The sequence below is a fragment of the Semicossyphus pulcher genome, unplaced genomic scaffold (genome assembly GCF_022749685.1).
Source record: "Semicossyphus pulcher isolate SPU_LCO1_2020_fin unplaced genomic scaffold, fSemPul1.0.p SCAF_6, whole genome shotgun sequence".
Classification (NCBI taxonomy): Eukaryota; Metazoa; Chordata; class Actinopteri; order Labriformes; family Labridae; genus Semicossyphus; species Semicossyphus pulcher.
The window spans coordinates 21,341,823-21,354,785 of NW_027211737.1; the positions used below are offsets into that span (position 1 = coordinate 21,341,823).

A 12,963-nucleotide genomic window follows, 5' to 3' on the forward strand; every position below is an offset into this window, starting at 1 on the left:
CACATATGATTTATTCATATATCACTATACTGAAGAATATCTTGTGAAAGAGCGGTGCCGATTTAACTTTTAATTCAATGGTTAAAAAACAGGCTTATTTAAACGTACTTATTTACTGGACTTTTTAAGAAGAACTCTTAACTGTCGAACAAAACAAAAAAAAAAAGACGCAAAAGCAAAGTAATAAAAAAGGCTCTTTTTAGTGGAGAGGAAACACAGCAGTGAAGCTGTCTGATCCTGGCAGTCTGCCGTAGTACTCGGGATACAGTCCAAGATGTGGGATTAGCCCTGGCACCACACTGAGACTGGACTCTGGTGTGAATAAGAACAGTCACATATTTTCCCAATAATACAATAATCCTACTGTGTAACCATAAAATTAAACACACAATTAAAAACTGAATAAATCTGCTGTAGTCTCCTGAGATGATGCATCTTCCCCTACTCTGTGATAAAAGTCATAAATAGCTAAATGTCTTTTTAAAAGACATCAAATAGTCGTCATATTTTTATATTCGTTCGACTTACTTAACCTCACCTATTTATAGTCGTATAAACTGCTAAAGATGCCCAATGAAAATGTTTCAAAGCTATTGTACAAGTGCCTTTTAATCACAGAGACAGAGTGGGAGTGAGTGTGCAGAGAGAGGTATAGAGTGTGCACAAAGTGTTCTGATAGTATGATATTAATGGAAGGCTAAGCATCACATGATTCATCCAGCCAGCCAAAAGCCTCTCTTATCATATTCTGCCAGTTTCCTCTCTCGTCTCTCCAAACATCCACTTCACATCAGCTTTGCACCAGTAGGTGGCACCAAGTCCCTTCAAAGCTCCGGGCCACATTTAACCAAAAGATCAGCAGTGCCAGGAAAAGACAGATCATGACAATACAATCCATCACTCCTCTGTTTTTAGACACACGCTACTTTCATGGTGTCAGTTTCAGGCTGAGCTGATCATCGGTGGCGCATGCAGAATCAAAGCACTGAAATACTGGAGTAATGAAGCTGCTTGTTATTTCGTCAGCTGTGAGTAACACTAATGTGATGATCATGTGCTAGGGTGATGTCTCTCGCTCACAGCCAGAGCCCACAATGAAAAAAACTGTCCCCAGACTGATGACAACTACTGAGACAACATTAGGAACTGATGATTTTTCTGGGTCTTATATTATAATAAAAACCTAAACTATGATTGTTAGCTGTGATTGATCTTATGCACTTTAGGAGAAACTCCAGAAATGTTAACGTCAGCCATATTTTGAAATAGTTAGGTGTTAGTGATTATTATATATTATAGGTTCAAAAAGTTTTGGAATTACTGCAGAAATTACCTCGGACAGCAGCCGAGGCTGCAATAGCTGCAACCTAATCATTGGAGGCAAATGTGCCTGATCAAACTACGTCCGCTATCCACCTTTCCAAAATGTTGTCAGACACTTACAATCGGCTACAACTTTGAACTTGTCAATGAAAAAAATAGGCACTTTTAGTGGAGGTATTTGGTCAGGCATCGTCGGGCGCAAGGATTACGTTGCAGCCTGTTATGCTGCTGATGGCTGAGGTGATGTACTGGAGCAATTTCAAATGTGCCATTGCTGTTTCTTAACAGGTTTTCTATTCAAACCAGTTTATTTGTAGTTAAATATAATATAAATGTAATGAACTCCAAAATTGTATATCATAGTCAATTCTAAAGGGTGATGATTAGGTGTAAAAAGACAGCTACTGGGTGGAGTATAACTTTCAGTCATTCAGTTGCTACAAAAAGACCAATCATCAATCACCAATCTCTATGTAAGAGTTACAGATAAATCTTAAATCCGGACTTCATTAATAGCAGATTTTCTTAAAAGTCCTAATACTATGTGGCTTGTCAGCTGACCTGCTGTCTCTAAGAATATCCTGTGTAATCCTCTCGTTTCCTTTAAAACTTCCCAAAGAGATAAAAAGGCAAACCGAGTCTCTTAAAGAGAAACAGATTTAATGGACATTGGCTGGCTGCATGGATCATTGGGCACCCAGCCTAGAGTTACCCTGCATCACATCCACTCACAAACACACACACACACACAAAGCTTTGTGATGAGACAATAACAGGAAAAGTCAGCTTAAAATCTCACACAAATACCGATGAGTTAAGATATGACAAAAAATATTGGGAACTATACGTGTGTAATACTGATACTTGCTTCAGTCACTACTGTTATTTACATAGCATCCGACATGCAGGATGCTTTAAATAAACATAACAGGCCATCAGGTGCAAAATTCTCCATATCTAGCTCTGCTGAGCCATGCTGAGGTGCATCCTTCCACACCGATGTATCAGGACCGCAGCAGTCATGTCTGCAGGCTGTCTGTCTGCTACATGTGGGGAATCTAACAGCTGTTTGAGCCGAGTTAGCCTTCTCTCTCTTTTATCACATTTGTATTTTCCAGTGAACTTATCTGATGTTGAAAAAAAAAAAGAAAATCCTTTTCCCTTTCTTTGTAGCATTGCACTGTTTTGTAATATTAATAATCAAGGACTCTGTTTGACCCTGACCTTTGCACTCCATAATATTGTCTGCATTGTAAATGTAAATGTAAATGTTCTTTATTTATACAGCCCTTTACAACAACCCTTTCGGTGGACCAAAGTGCTTTACAATAGATAGTAAATAAAAAGGAATAGATAAAAACAATAAAAAACACAATAAAAACAATAAAAACAATAAAATACAATAAAATACAATAAAATAAAATAAAAATAACAGTAAAAGTGTCACCACACTACTGGGTATTAAAAGCCATCCTAAATAAATAGGTTTTCAGTCTAGATTTGAAGAGGCCCAGGTCAGAAATAAGACGCATTTCGGCGGGGAGCTTATTCCAGAGCCTGGGAGCAGCAACAGAAAAGGCTTGGTCACCCCAGTGTTTGTATTTTGACCTGGGCACTTCCAACAGAAGTTGGTTAGACGACCTCAAAGCTCTACCAGGCTTAAGAACGGTTAAAAGCTCAGATAAATAAGATAGAGCAAGGCCATTAAGAGCTTTGTCCCTGGAACCCACTGTTTGACTCATTATATGTTGCTTTAGGCATCAGATAAGAGCTTATAATGCAAATATTGTAAATCAATACAAAAAGCCTTTGCCGTCTTTGCTAAATTGTTGCTAATAAAATGTGTAGACCAAGTCCCTGAGCTACAGCCTAGCCTATAACTGTAGAGTTAGACAGACAGTGAGCAGACTTAACCTCTCTGTGGACTCTGATAAATTTACCACTACATTAATAGGACTTATGTTAAAGCTAGTCAGAGTCTATCAACTCAAGAGCACTAGACAAAACACCCGGAGACACAGACACACTCACACATGAACAGCAGGTCGAAGCTATTTGTGAGCATAACGCATGTATAGAGTAACTGGACAAAAATCCCTCTGCACTCACTCGAACATGATTGGTGTTAACCTTCATGAGCACATGGACACAAGCATTACCAGCATCAGCTTCATTAGAGTGTCAGACAGGTCAGTTAAGCTCAGCCCCGACAATTAACCTCTTTTAACTTCCCCTTCATGATGTCTGTGCACGAGCGTCTGTGTGAATGTGAGATTCTGCTTTGGCTTCTTTGAGGGAGGACTACGTTTTTCTCTTAATGTGCATATCTTTTTTCCAGTTTATGTTCATAATTTCGGGTTTATATTCATAATTTCCGGTTTGTGTTCACAATTATTGTAAAGTCACATAATGCAAAAGTGAAAACAGAGGGTGAGGTTATGTTCATAATAAGGTGTAACATTTCTTATAATGAAGAGTTGTTTTGCCAGATGTTTGTTAGATTCGTGAGATTTAAAATTGTGACTTTATAAATTTAGAAGAATTGGAATAAAGGATATTTTTCCTTTGTATTTTTTTCAGAATGAGACACATTCATTTTTGTAAACTCCCTGCACTATAACAAAAGCATCTTCTAAGCATCAATTCTCCAACTCTCCATCCTTACACACACTATCCTATCACCTCATTCCATGACTGTGTGTCTGACTCCTAGATTACCACTTTGAATATTTACACTCAACTCAAAGAGAGAGAATTAAAGAATCCAAGAAAATACTGTCCCTTTGCCCTCGTCCATTAAACAAACAGACTAAACTATCAAGACACAAATGTTGTTGAGTATTGTAGTCGTCACCTCACAGCAATTCTAGTTGAAAAAAGGCTTGTAGCCAATTGAAATCAGGACAGCCACATTTTAAGCTTTCCAATTGTATTGGAACATTCTAAGTGGCCAGTTTTTCACACCAAATTGGACTGCAGTGAAAATTGGCAGACATGTTCCGCTCTAAATCGGTCTTAAAGCTCTTTCTCCTCTGCAACAAATTCACTGAGTACCGTGCTGTACAGACAAGAAGTCCAACGGAAAACATGGGAGGTAAATGGCTTCCCTTTGCAAATATTTCCACAACTCACACTGCAGTGCAACCCACAGGCTCACTGTCTCTCTTTCTCTGGATCAATACAGTGGCTTTTCAACTGATTACAATGACTTCCCGGGAAGCCCATTGGACATAAAGATGTTCCCTCAGGTTTAAAAGGCTAAGATCTAATCATCTTAAAATGCATTATTGTGATGTGCAAATGAAAGCACAAGAAGAGTGTTTCCTGACTGTATCAAGTCATATTGGCTAAATTAGTTATCAAATTTGGAAAAGTCATACGTGTACATTTTAGCATGGCATGAAAATATCTACAGCTTCAGTAAGTGCAACATGCTTTGTGTTGTTTCTGCAATGTTTTGCCTAATATCTAACTTAAAATTAGTCTTGAAGGATCTTGTAGTTGCAAAAATTAAGTTGGAAAAAATAACCACTTCATTTAAAGGTGCACTGCGTAACTTTCAAAAAATTCTCATTCCTAGTGACATGGTTGGCCGTTGACTGCAGTCAATCTTCTTGCACACAATCGTGTGGACACTCGCACACATGAATGAGCATCCAGGGTTTTAGCCGAAGACACATGAAACTGAGCATGCTCAATCTCGGAACTCACCGGTTTACTTTTCACTGACGAGATGTGTTTGTGGACCTGCATCATGTTGTCCGAAATCCACACTGTTTGTCATAGTACCTAAGTTAGTATCATGCTAGCTGGCGAAATTATTTGTCAAGCTAGACAACTGACATACATACTCCGATGATATTTTGGTAGTCATAACGTTAGCGAGCATCTGGCATCCAGCAAACCATCACAAGCATTAGCGAACATTAGCCAGCTAAAACCACAATATCACAATGATATATATAGTTCGCTTTGCAGAGATGTCAGCTTACTTATCCAATAGCAAGAAAACCAGTTGTGGGTCTGTTTTGATCCCAAAAAGCAATGGAAGGTCTCTCCATGATTCACATACCCTGCCAATGTTGACTCTAGTTTTCCCCCTGACGTCAGTCACATTCCCGTTTGGCCAGACGGGCTTCACTGGGTAAACGTTTTTTGGTTTTAATTATGTACTTTTTGTTGGTGTTGTTGTGTGTGCCGGTCGTTTGTTGGCATTATGCAGCTCCATTATTCAGCTTGCTTTGTCTCGTGTTGCACACTGTTGACTGTAGGGGCAGAGAATGAGCTCTAGGTAGTGAGGCGAGGAGAGCACGCATACGTCACATCCTCTTCTTTTTGCGGCTAAACCCGCCCGAATGCTTTACATAGGAATCAGCCCACAGCTTGTCATAGGCAATGGAGGAAGTTGGGGAAGGTCTCAATTTTTACAGTTCCTCTACTATCCCTTCACACATTGGCAATATAAAATTATTAGCCTAATACTTGTAAAATCTTACACAGTGCACCTTTAAAAGTCTATATGCCATATACACATTGAATACATGGACATATAAAAAGGTGCACAGGGAACACAACACCCAAATCATTAACTGGAATAATAAAAAAACATGCATGTCCACTACTCAATATGCAGTACAGCCAATGCATGTACAGCCATTCTCCTTTATTGATCTAAATGGGCTGCAGGAACATTTACAACTCAGAGACAATTGGGACAGCTTCATCTATGCTACAGAGAAACTCATTTGCAAATATTCAATATCCACTCACCACTGAGGAAGTGGGCTCTACATTGAGTTGCAAATGATCTACGTTTGATTAGCATGAGGAGCCGGAAAAACATCCCACAGCCTTTGGTCACCATGTGTTGTTTTGTCTGGGAAAAAATGGCCACTGGCATATTACTGTTGCCTGCTTGGGTTTATCCTCGCTTTCATCTCGTACATCAGACCTACTTATGATAGCTGCCAAAGCTCAGTTGCTAGGTTGTAAAATGTAAAGAGCGTCATGGGAGGGAGGATACAATGAGTGGCAGACAGAGAGGCTTTGTTTGGGATTTTTACAAGAACATTACAGCCTATCCTTTCGCTGAAATAATACAATAACTGTTTTCTGATGAACAACAAATATCACACAGCGATCAATATTGAATGTCATCTGTAATTTGACCACCCTCTGTACAAATAAACACACGTCCCCTTCCTACGCTGGGCAACCGCTTTGGTCTGACTCGCCTCAGTGATGATTAATCTATGTGGGAAGGCAGAATTAAGAGTTACAAAGCTAGTTCCATGGATTCATCTATTCATTTATAGGTTGACCCATCTCTACCTGCTTGCTTATGACGCTGATTGACAATTAGGTCTGCAAAAACCTTTTGCATTTAATAATGCACATTGTGCATGCTTGGTAATTGCATAATGCTGAATTAAGAGTGAAGAGGAAGAGAGAGTTGGCTGTCTCTATCGGTTCAGAGATAAAGCCTTATAAATCTCTTTTCTATCTTTGCATAATGCTGCAATTAATAAAGACGTGTCCAGACTCCTGAGTCATTCAGCGGTCTACACTGTCACTTAACCTTATTTGTAATAACACCCAGGCTCAGTCTATGCGAGTGTATGGCTGCAGCATGTTGTTTATGCCTAGAATGCATGCGCACGTGCTTGCTGTTTGTGTAATGAGACTGTGTAATGTGTCTGGCTGAGACTGGAGAGAACAACGCTGGAGGGTATCGCAATGTCACAGTGCAGAGTTCCCGTCTTGCAGTACACAGACTGTTTTTCTGACATGCTGGAATATATTCTGGATTTGTCCTCAGAAAGCTCTTGTAAGAGAGGAGTGACGTTATCAGATAAGCTAAGACTGGGATCTTAGAGGAGTGGGGGATGTGAGATAGATGAGAGACAAAGAGACAGCGCAGGTAAGGTTATCCCTCAAGGACATAATGAGTGATGGAACAAATTAAAAGGAGAACAATTTGTTTGTGGATCACTGAAGGCTCGAGGCAGTGACTAAGAAAAGCACAAAGTTTGTGACCCTGCTGAAGGACTACGTCTGGCGAGATACGGAATGATTGACAGGCAGAGAAAAGTGTAAAAGGTCGCTTTTGATCAAGCAATAGCTTATCTGGCCTTTGTCATTTTAAATATTACAGAAACACAGGTTTACTGTCAGATTCTTACATTTTGAATGGTTTCAAAGTTTTATAAGATAATTATTTGATAAAATGTCAGCAGCCTTTGAGTTGAAATGCTTCCAAAGTTAGAAAACTTTTCTCTTTCCCTCACTTTCAACCTTTAACATTCACACAATCAGTTCTTAATTAATTGCCATGCTTTCAACAAAAGATCAAGGCAAAGGCACCAAAATGAAGAACAACTGATGTTCCTCACCAATTAAATAAACAATGAAGAATTTGATTCAACCTTAAAATGAGAAACAAAATAGACTTAACTGTCACTTGTCCATAACAGGGCTAACAGATAATACTCACTCACAGTCATAACACCAGTGGCACAACTTCAAATGCTTCAACTTCCATTGCTTCCTGGCTTTTAGGAAAAACTAAAAAACAACCACACCAATCACACCTCCTTCAACTTAAATGAAATCGACATTTTCAGCTCACAGTAGCACTTGTCTACAGGTAAAACCACTCAAATCCTCTGTCAAAGGTCTTTCACAGATTTCCATGGCAGACAAACAGGCACACTCGGATGTGTGGGAGGAAGAGACCAGGCACTAGAAGACACTTAATCACAAAGTGAGAGCTAAAACCCATCAACAACCCTGAATGGTGTCAGTCATACTTTCTCCAATATATTTTTTTTTCTCCTTCGCGATGACAGCCTTGAGGTCAGCATCAATCATGTGCTTGTCAGTGTGTGTTTCAACCCATTCCCCCTGGCCTGTAATGAATCCTAATTTAAACTGCCATCAGGACATTTCCAGAACCAGGCCATGGGCTGTTTCCAAGTGGCCACAATGCTGCTCAGACACAGCTACAAGAAACACACTTATTCCCACAGGATATCTAAATATGGCTCATCTCACAGTCACTGCAATATCAAAAGAGGACAATAACTACAATCATCCCAAAGTTACATTATCTGTTACACAACGTGTAGGGTTCTCAAATCAACTCTATGTCATTGGTCTAATATCATTTTTAAAAAGAAAAACAATTGGACGAAATGGTTGCCTGAAACTACAATGGTTATTTTGATTATAGTCAACGAACATCCTCTGAACCCAGTGAAGTCATAGCAGCTGGACCGGAGGGGTTTAAACAGATTACATGACTCAGTTCTTAACCCCATAACCATTGTAAACAATATTTTTAATAAATAAAGCATTAAGGATACACAAGTCATGATTCTACCAGGACTACACGTATGACCGACTATTAACCAGTACTCAATCAGAAACTGCAATACTTTAAATGTTAAGTAATAAACTATCTCAGTGGTTTAAAGGGATGCACCACCTGTCCAGCAGACCGTGTTCTTACCAAGAACAGGTGTATTATCTCCAAACATCACCATTCACCTTGTCTAATAGACTGGATGGCTGAATGGAAACACCCTCAACGCCATTTACATCTGATATATTTAGCATGAGGCTGAGTGATAGTATGGTCTCTGTGACACAAAAACCTACTTCCCTGTTTCATATGTGTTGTACATTTTCTAAGAGTGTATATTTTATATATTTTGTTATCTAATTTTGTACTTTTTTATATATATATATATATATCGATAGATATATATATTTTGATCTTTATTTTTTACCCTCTGTGTGCTGATTCTTTCCTATTGTATTGTACTGTATAAGCTGCTGGAGACTGAATTTCCCAGAGGGAGTCATCCCAAAGGGATCAATAAAGTTGAGTCTAAGTCTAAGTCTAAGTCTTAAATATTTTAACGTACTACATATGAGCTGAGCAGCAGGAACAAAGAAGGAAGGAGGAGGAAAGCGTGACTGAGAAATGAAAGCAGAGTCTCACATAACAAGTAACAACATTAAATATTGAGACTGAGATTTCGTCTTTGATAGCCTGTTTTGTTTGGATGAAACATTTCTCTCATTAAAAACTAAATTAGTTGTTTGTCTTTTGTGTTTAAGACTACAAGTAAACCATCTGGAGATTAAACTGGCAGGAGAGCTACAGTATATGGTTGATCTTACAGATATCCATTTGAGTGGACTACTTGTCTGGTTCAGGATTCAGACTGCCTTTTTACATCCTCAATTCAACACCATGGACAGCGACACTTCAAGGGACTAAACATAGGAAAGCAAACCTAAAGGATCAGTGCAATGTACAAATGATTGTACATCACAAAAACAGGCTAGTAGACGTAAAAATAATGCCAAAGATTTACTCACCATCAAGTGATTTCTGGGTTGAACCTTGTCAGGATAATCATTGCAGCACTTCTATGGCCTCTCTCAAAGGGCATAAGGAGCTGCGCTAACCTGGCCTTTTCTCTGTGAAGCATGACTTTTCGGTGTTTAGTGGTGAGGATGTCCCGAAGTGTGGAAAACTTATTTTGATCCTGTTATTCACTCAAAAACGATTTCCAACTTTCAAAAACGGGCTGGGTAATGCTTTATATTGATTTAGTTTGACGCCTATGCCAGTCCAGATAGTTTTCGGCAGCAAAAACGCCGGTGAGGATGGCAGTTGTTGACGCTTGGTATGCTAACAGTTAGCCGCTAGGCTAAGGTAAGAGCTTCATTTTCGTCTGAACTCCGCTTCTCTCCCTCGTCTCACTTTTTGTTCTCGAATACTTCGTTGTGTACGGTCGTATCTTAACCGGATACTGGTTGTGTAGGCTAATTCACGAAGAAAACATCTCTAATGAAAAACGTAAAACTGTTCAATTCAGGTGCGTATCCGGTTCCGGTTGGTTTCACCCTGCCCTCGCGCCTAACTGTTGGACGTTGATTTAGGGACTGTTAATAAATTACTTTAAATGACACAATACCGACTTTTGTCAATGCCCTTGTTCATACTAAAAATGTTTTAAAATAATACTAAGTTGACTTATTTTGACTGCTAATGTGTATTTTATTTATTTAACAAATATTTTAAGATAAATGAATGGCATTTTTTTTATTAATACCAGAACGCTTTACAGCATAGGACAAAAAGGACAAAAAAATTTACATTCAAATTTTTAGTGCTATTTTTATAAAATAGAAGAAGCACTTAAACCAAGTGTTAAGACTGTGTCCTCCTTTTTTTTAATAAGTATCCTAATAATTTCTAGTATTGATTTGGATTTATATGGATACATTGCATGTATCAATTGAAAACAAACTGCCATTATTTTCTTTTAAAATATTGTGAAATATATGAATGAGAAGTGTAATTTAGATATTATTCTAAGGATAAAAATTGGGTGGTTTTGATTTACGACAATCTTAAATTTGGGTTACAAATCTTAATGAAAAACATATCAAGATGCAAATTATTCCAGTGTACAGCCAACAGTATATTGATTGATTCAGTCAAACTGAAGATGGCTCGCTTTACAGGCTAATAAAGTAACAACTTTTTTTTAGTATTTTCTCTGGCCAAAAGGAAGAAAAACATGCAAAAGGAATCCAAATTAGAAGTAGAAATCATGGTAGGCTGAGTGGAGAGAATAAAATGCAAGTACAGCGCTAGTTGGCTCTTAAACCCTTGCTAGCTACACAGAGAGAGGTCTTGGAACAGTTGCAAACCAATTAAGTATTTCACCAGTATTTGAATATTTTCCCAATCAGTTAACATGGGGTTCTAAATAGATAAATGACCTGATGTTTTTTAACTTAATTAAATTCAAAAGCTGATTCTGCACTTCTCTGTGGTTGCAAGAATAGGACGTAGTATATGTACATAAAAAACAGCCCCTCGTCAAAAGTATTTCAAAGCAATGTTGTACTCGACACTTGGCTTCTAACATGTCAGTAAGCTTATAGTCAAAGAGCACATTTGAGAACTAACAACCCCAGAGAAAAAAAAATGAACAGTTTGAAATTTAATGGTTTAAACTCAACTTCTACAATAACATCCACCAAAATACTCTACTCAATGTAAGAAGTGGGATAAATTCTACTGAACGTGAAACTTTCATCAAAAAGACAGCATGAAAAAGATCATACAGTAACCGTACTGAGTCCTCCCAAAGTGAAAGTGAATATGGACTTCTGCTTTAAAGTTCATGTCCTGGACTACAAGCAGCAAAAATGAAATGTGCTTATTTTTTTCAATTGAGCTGATGATGAAATGACTTGCAGCACTTGGAATTAATCCATTCCATTACTTACTTTCCAAATCAAATGTCAAAAGACATTTAGCTTATTATGTGCCATATATTCTTATTTAATTTACCAAATTGTGGCTTGGAGCTTTTAGCTCTCATTTGAGTGATGAAAAGTTGTATACACTTAACTAATGCTGGATTTGTGGATGACTGTTAAAGTGTGACTCTGAGTTATAATCCTTGTTGTGTTGGTAAAGTGCTTATGCAGCAGAGATGCAAAGAAATGCTGGCATGTACTTGCACAAATATACCCCTGCAAAAAATGCATTCACTACAGATATTTGAGCAAGATTATCCGTCTGTGTGTTGTAATGTTGAGTGTTCATTTTACTGACTTCTTTATATAATGCTCAGGTATTAATAGAGCATCTCTAATCTCATCCCTCCTCGTCTCCTCTCCTCACTTCTCCTCTTATTCCCTCTTTCCTTGTCTGATCTGTCCTCACCACCTTTACTTCCTCTCATCGCCCATCATCTAATGCCAGCGTATCTTCTTCCTCTTACGTTATTACATAATAGACTAAGATCACTCTGTGTCTCTTACATCTGTGATGTTACCAGCACAACAACTCACTGCGCATGCAAAAAGATGCTGTCATTGTGTTTACTGCTGCTCTCCTCTTCCAAGCTATGTGGAAAATCAAACAAATGACAACAGGCGGTAACTACTGACTAAAGCTGAAGGCTCAAACTCGACTTGGCAAAGTGAGATCTTTCTGTGAATTATGTAACCTCCCTGGTAAGTGCTGTGATGAAGCTGCAAGATCAATTCCAATGAAGTCATTAATATTTGCTTTCTTTTACCTCCTCAGCAGAGTGTGCTCCACTTCTCCAGGAGATTTAATGGGTGAGTGTGCTTAAATGCTAAATCACTCTTTGACAGCGATCTGGATGATGCTCAGAACTCAAACACTTCAACAGTGCTGAGATGAAAAGCTCTGCACAAACTGCTGCCACTAAAACTAAATGCATTCATTGGCATCTTCAATTTTATCTGACTGACAGTACAGCCTGTCTGAAAAGGCATGACTTACTGTGAAACTAGATAATTGGACTACCAGCAGGGGACAAAGCGTGGATGTGCAAGATTTATTTTGCTTTCTCACAACATTTCCAACATAATTTGACTAAAAAACATCCTTTTTTTCTCTGACCTTTCGGGCCCTGTCATTTTTGTGAATGTAGCCTTCACAAGTAGCCTACTCTAGCTGACTGATCCTTTTGCTACTGTCTCTCCTAGGGGCACCCTGACTCAGCATGCTGAGTTGTGTGGGAATACACTCGCCATGATTCTCCAACACTGCTGGTGCCTGATAACCATTTGCCA

General features: G+C 38.5%; 1 protein-coding gene across 1 annotated transcript in view; it reads right to left on the minus strand.

Annotated features, from left to right (window-relative positions):
• The window catches only part of mctp1a (multiple C2 domains, transmembrane 1a), a 135,869-nt gene that overhangs the window by 121,736 nt on the left and 1,170 nt on the right, over window positions 1-12,963 (minus strand). The window lies entirely within an intron of this gene.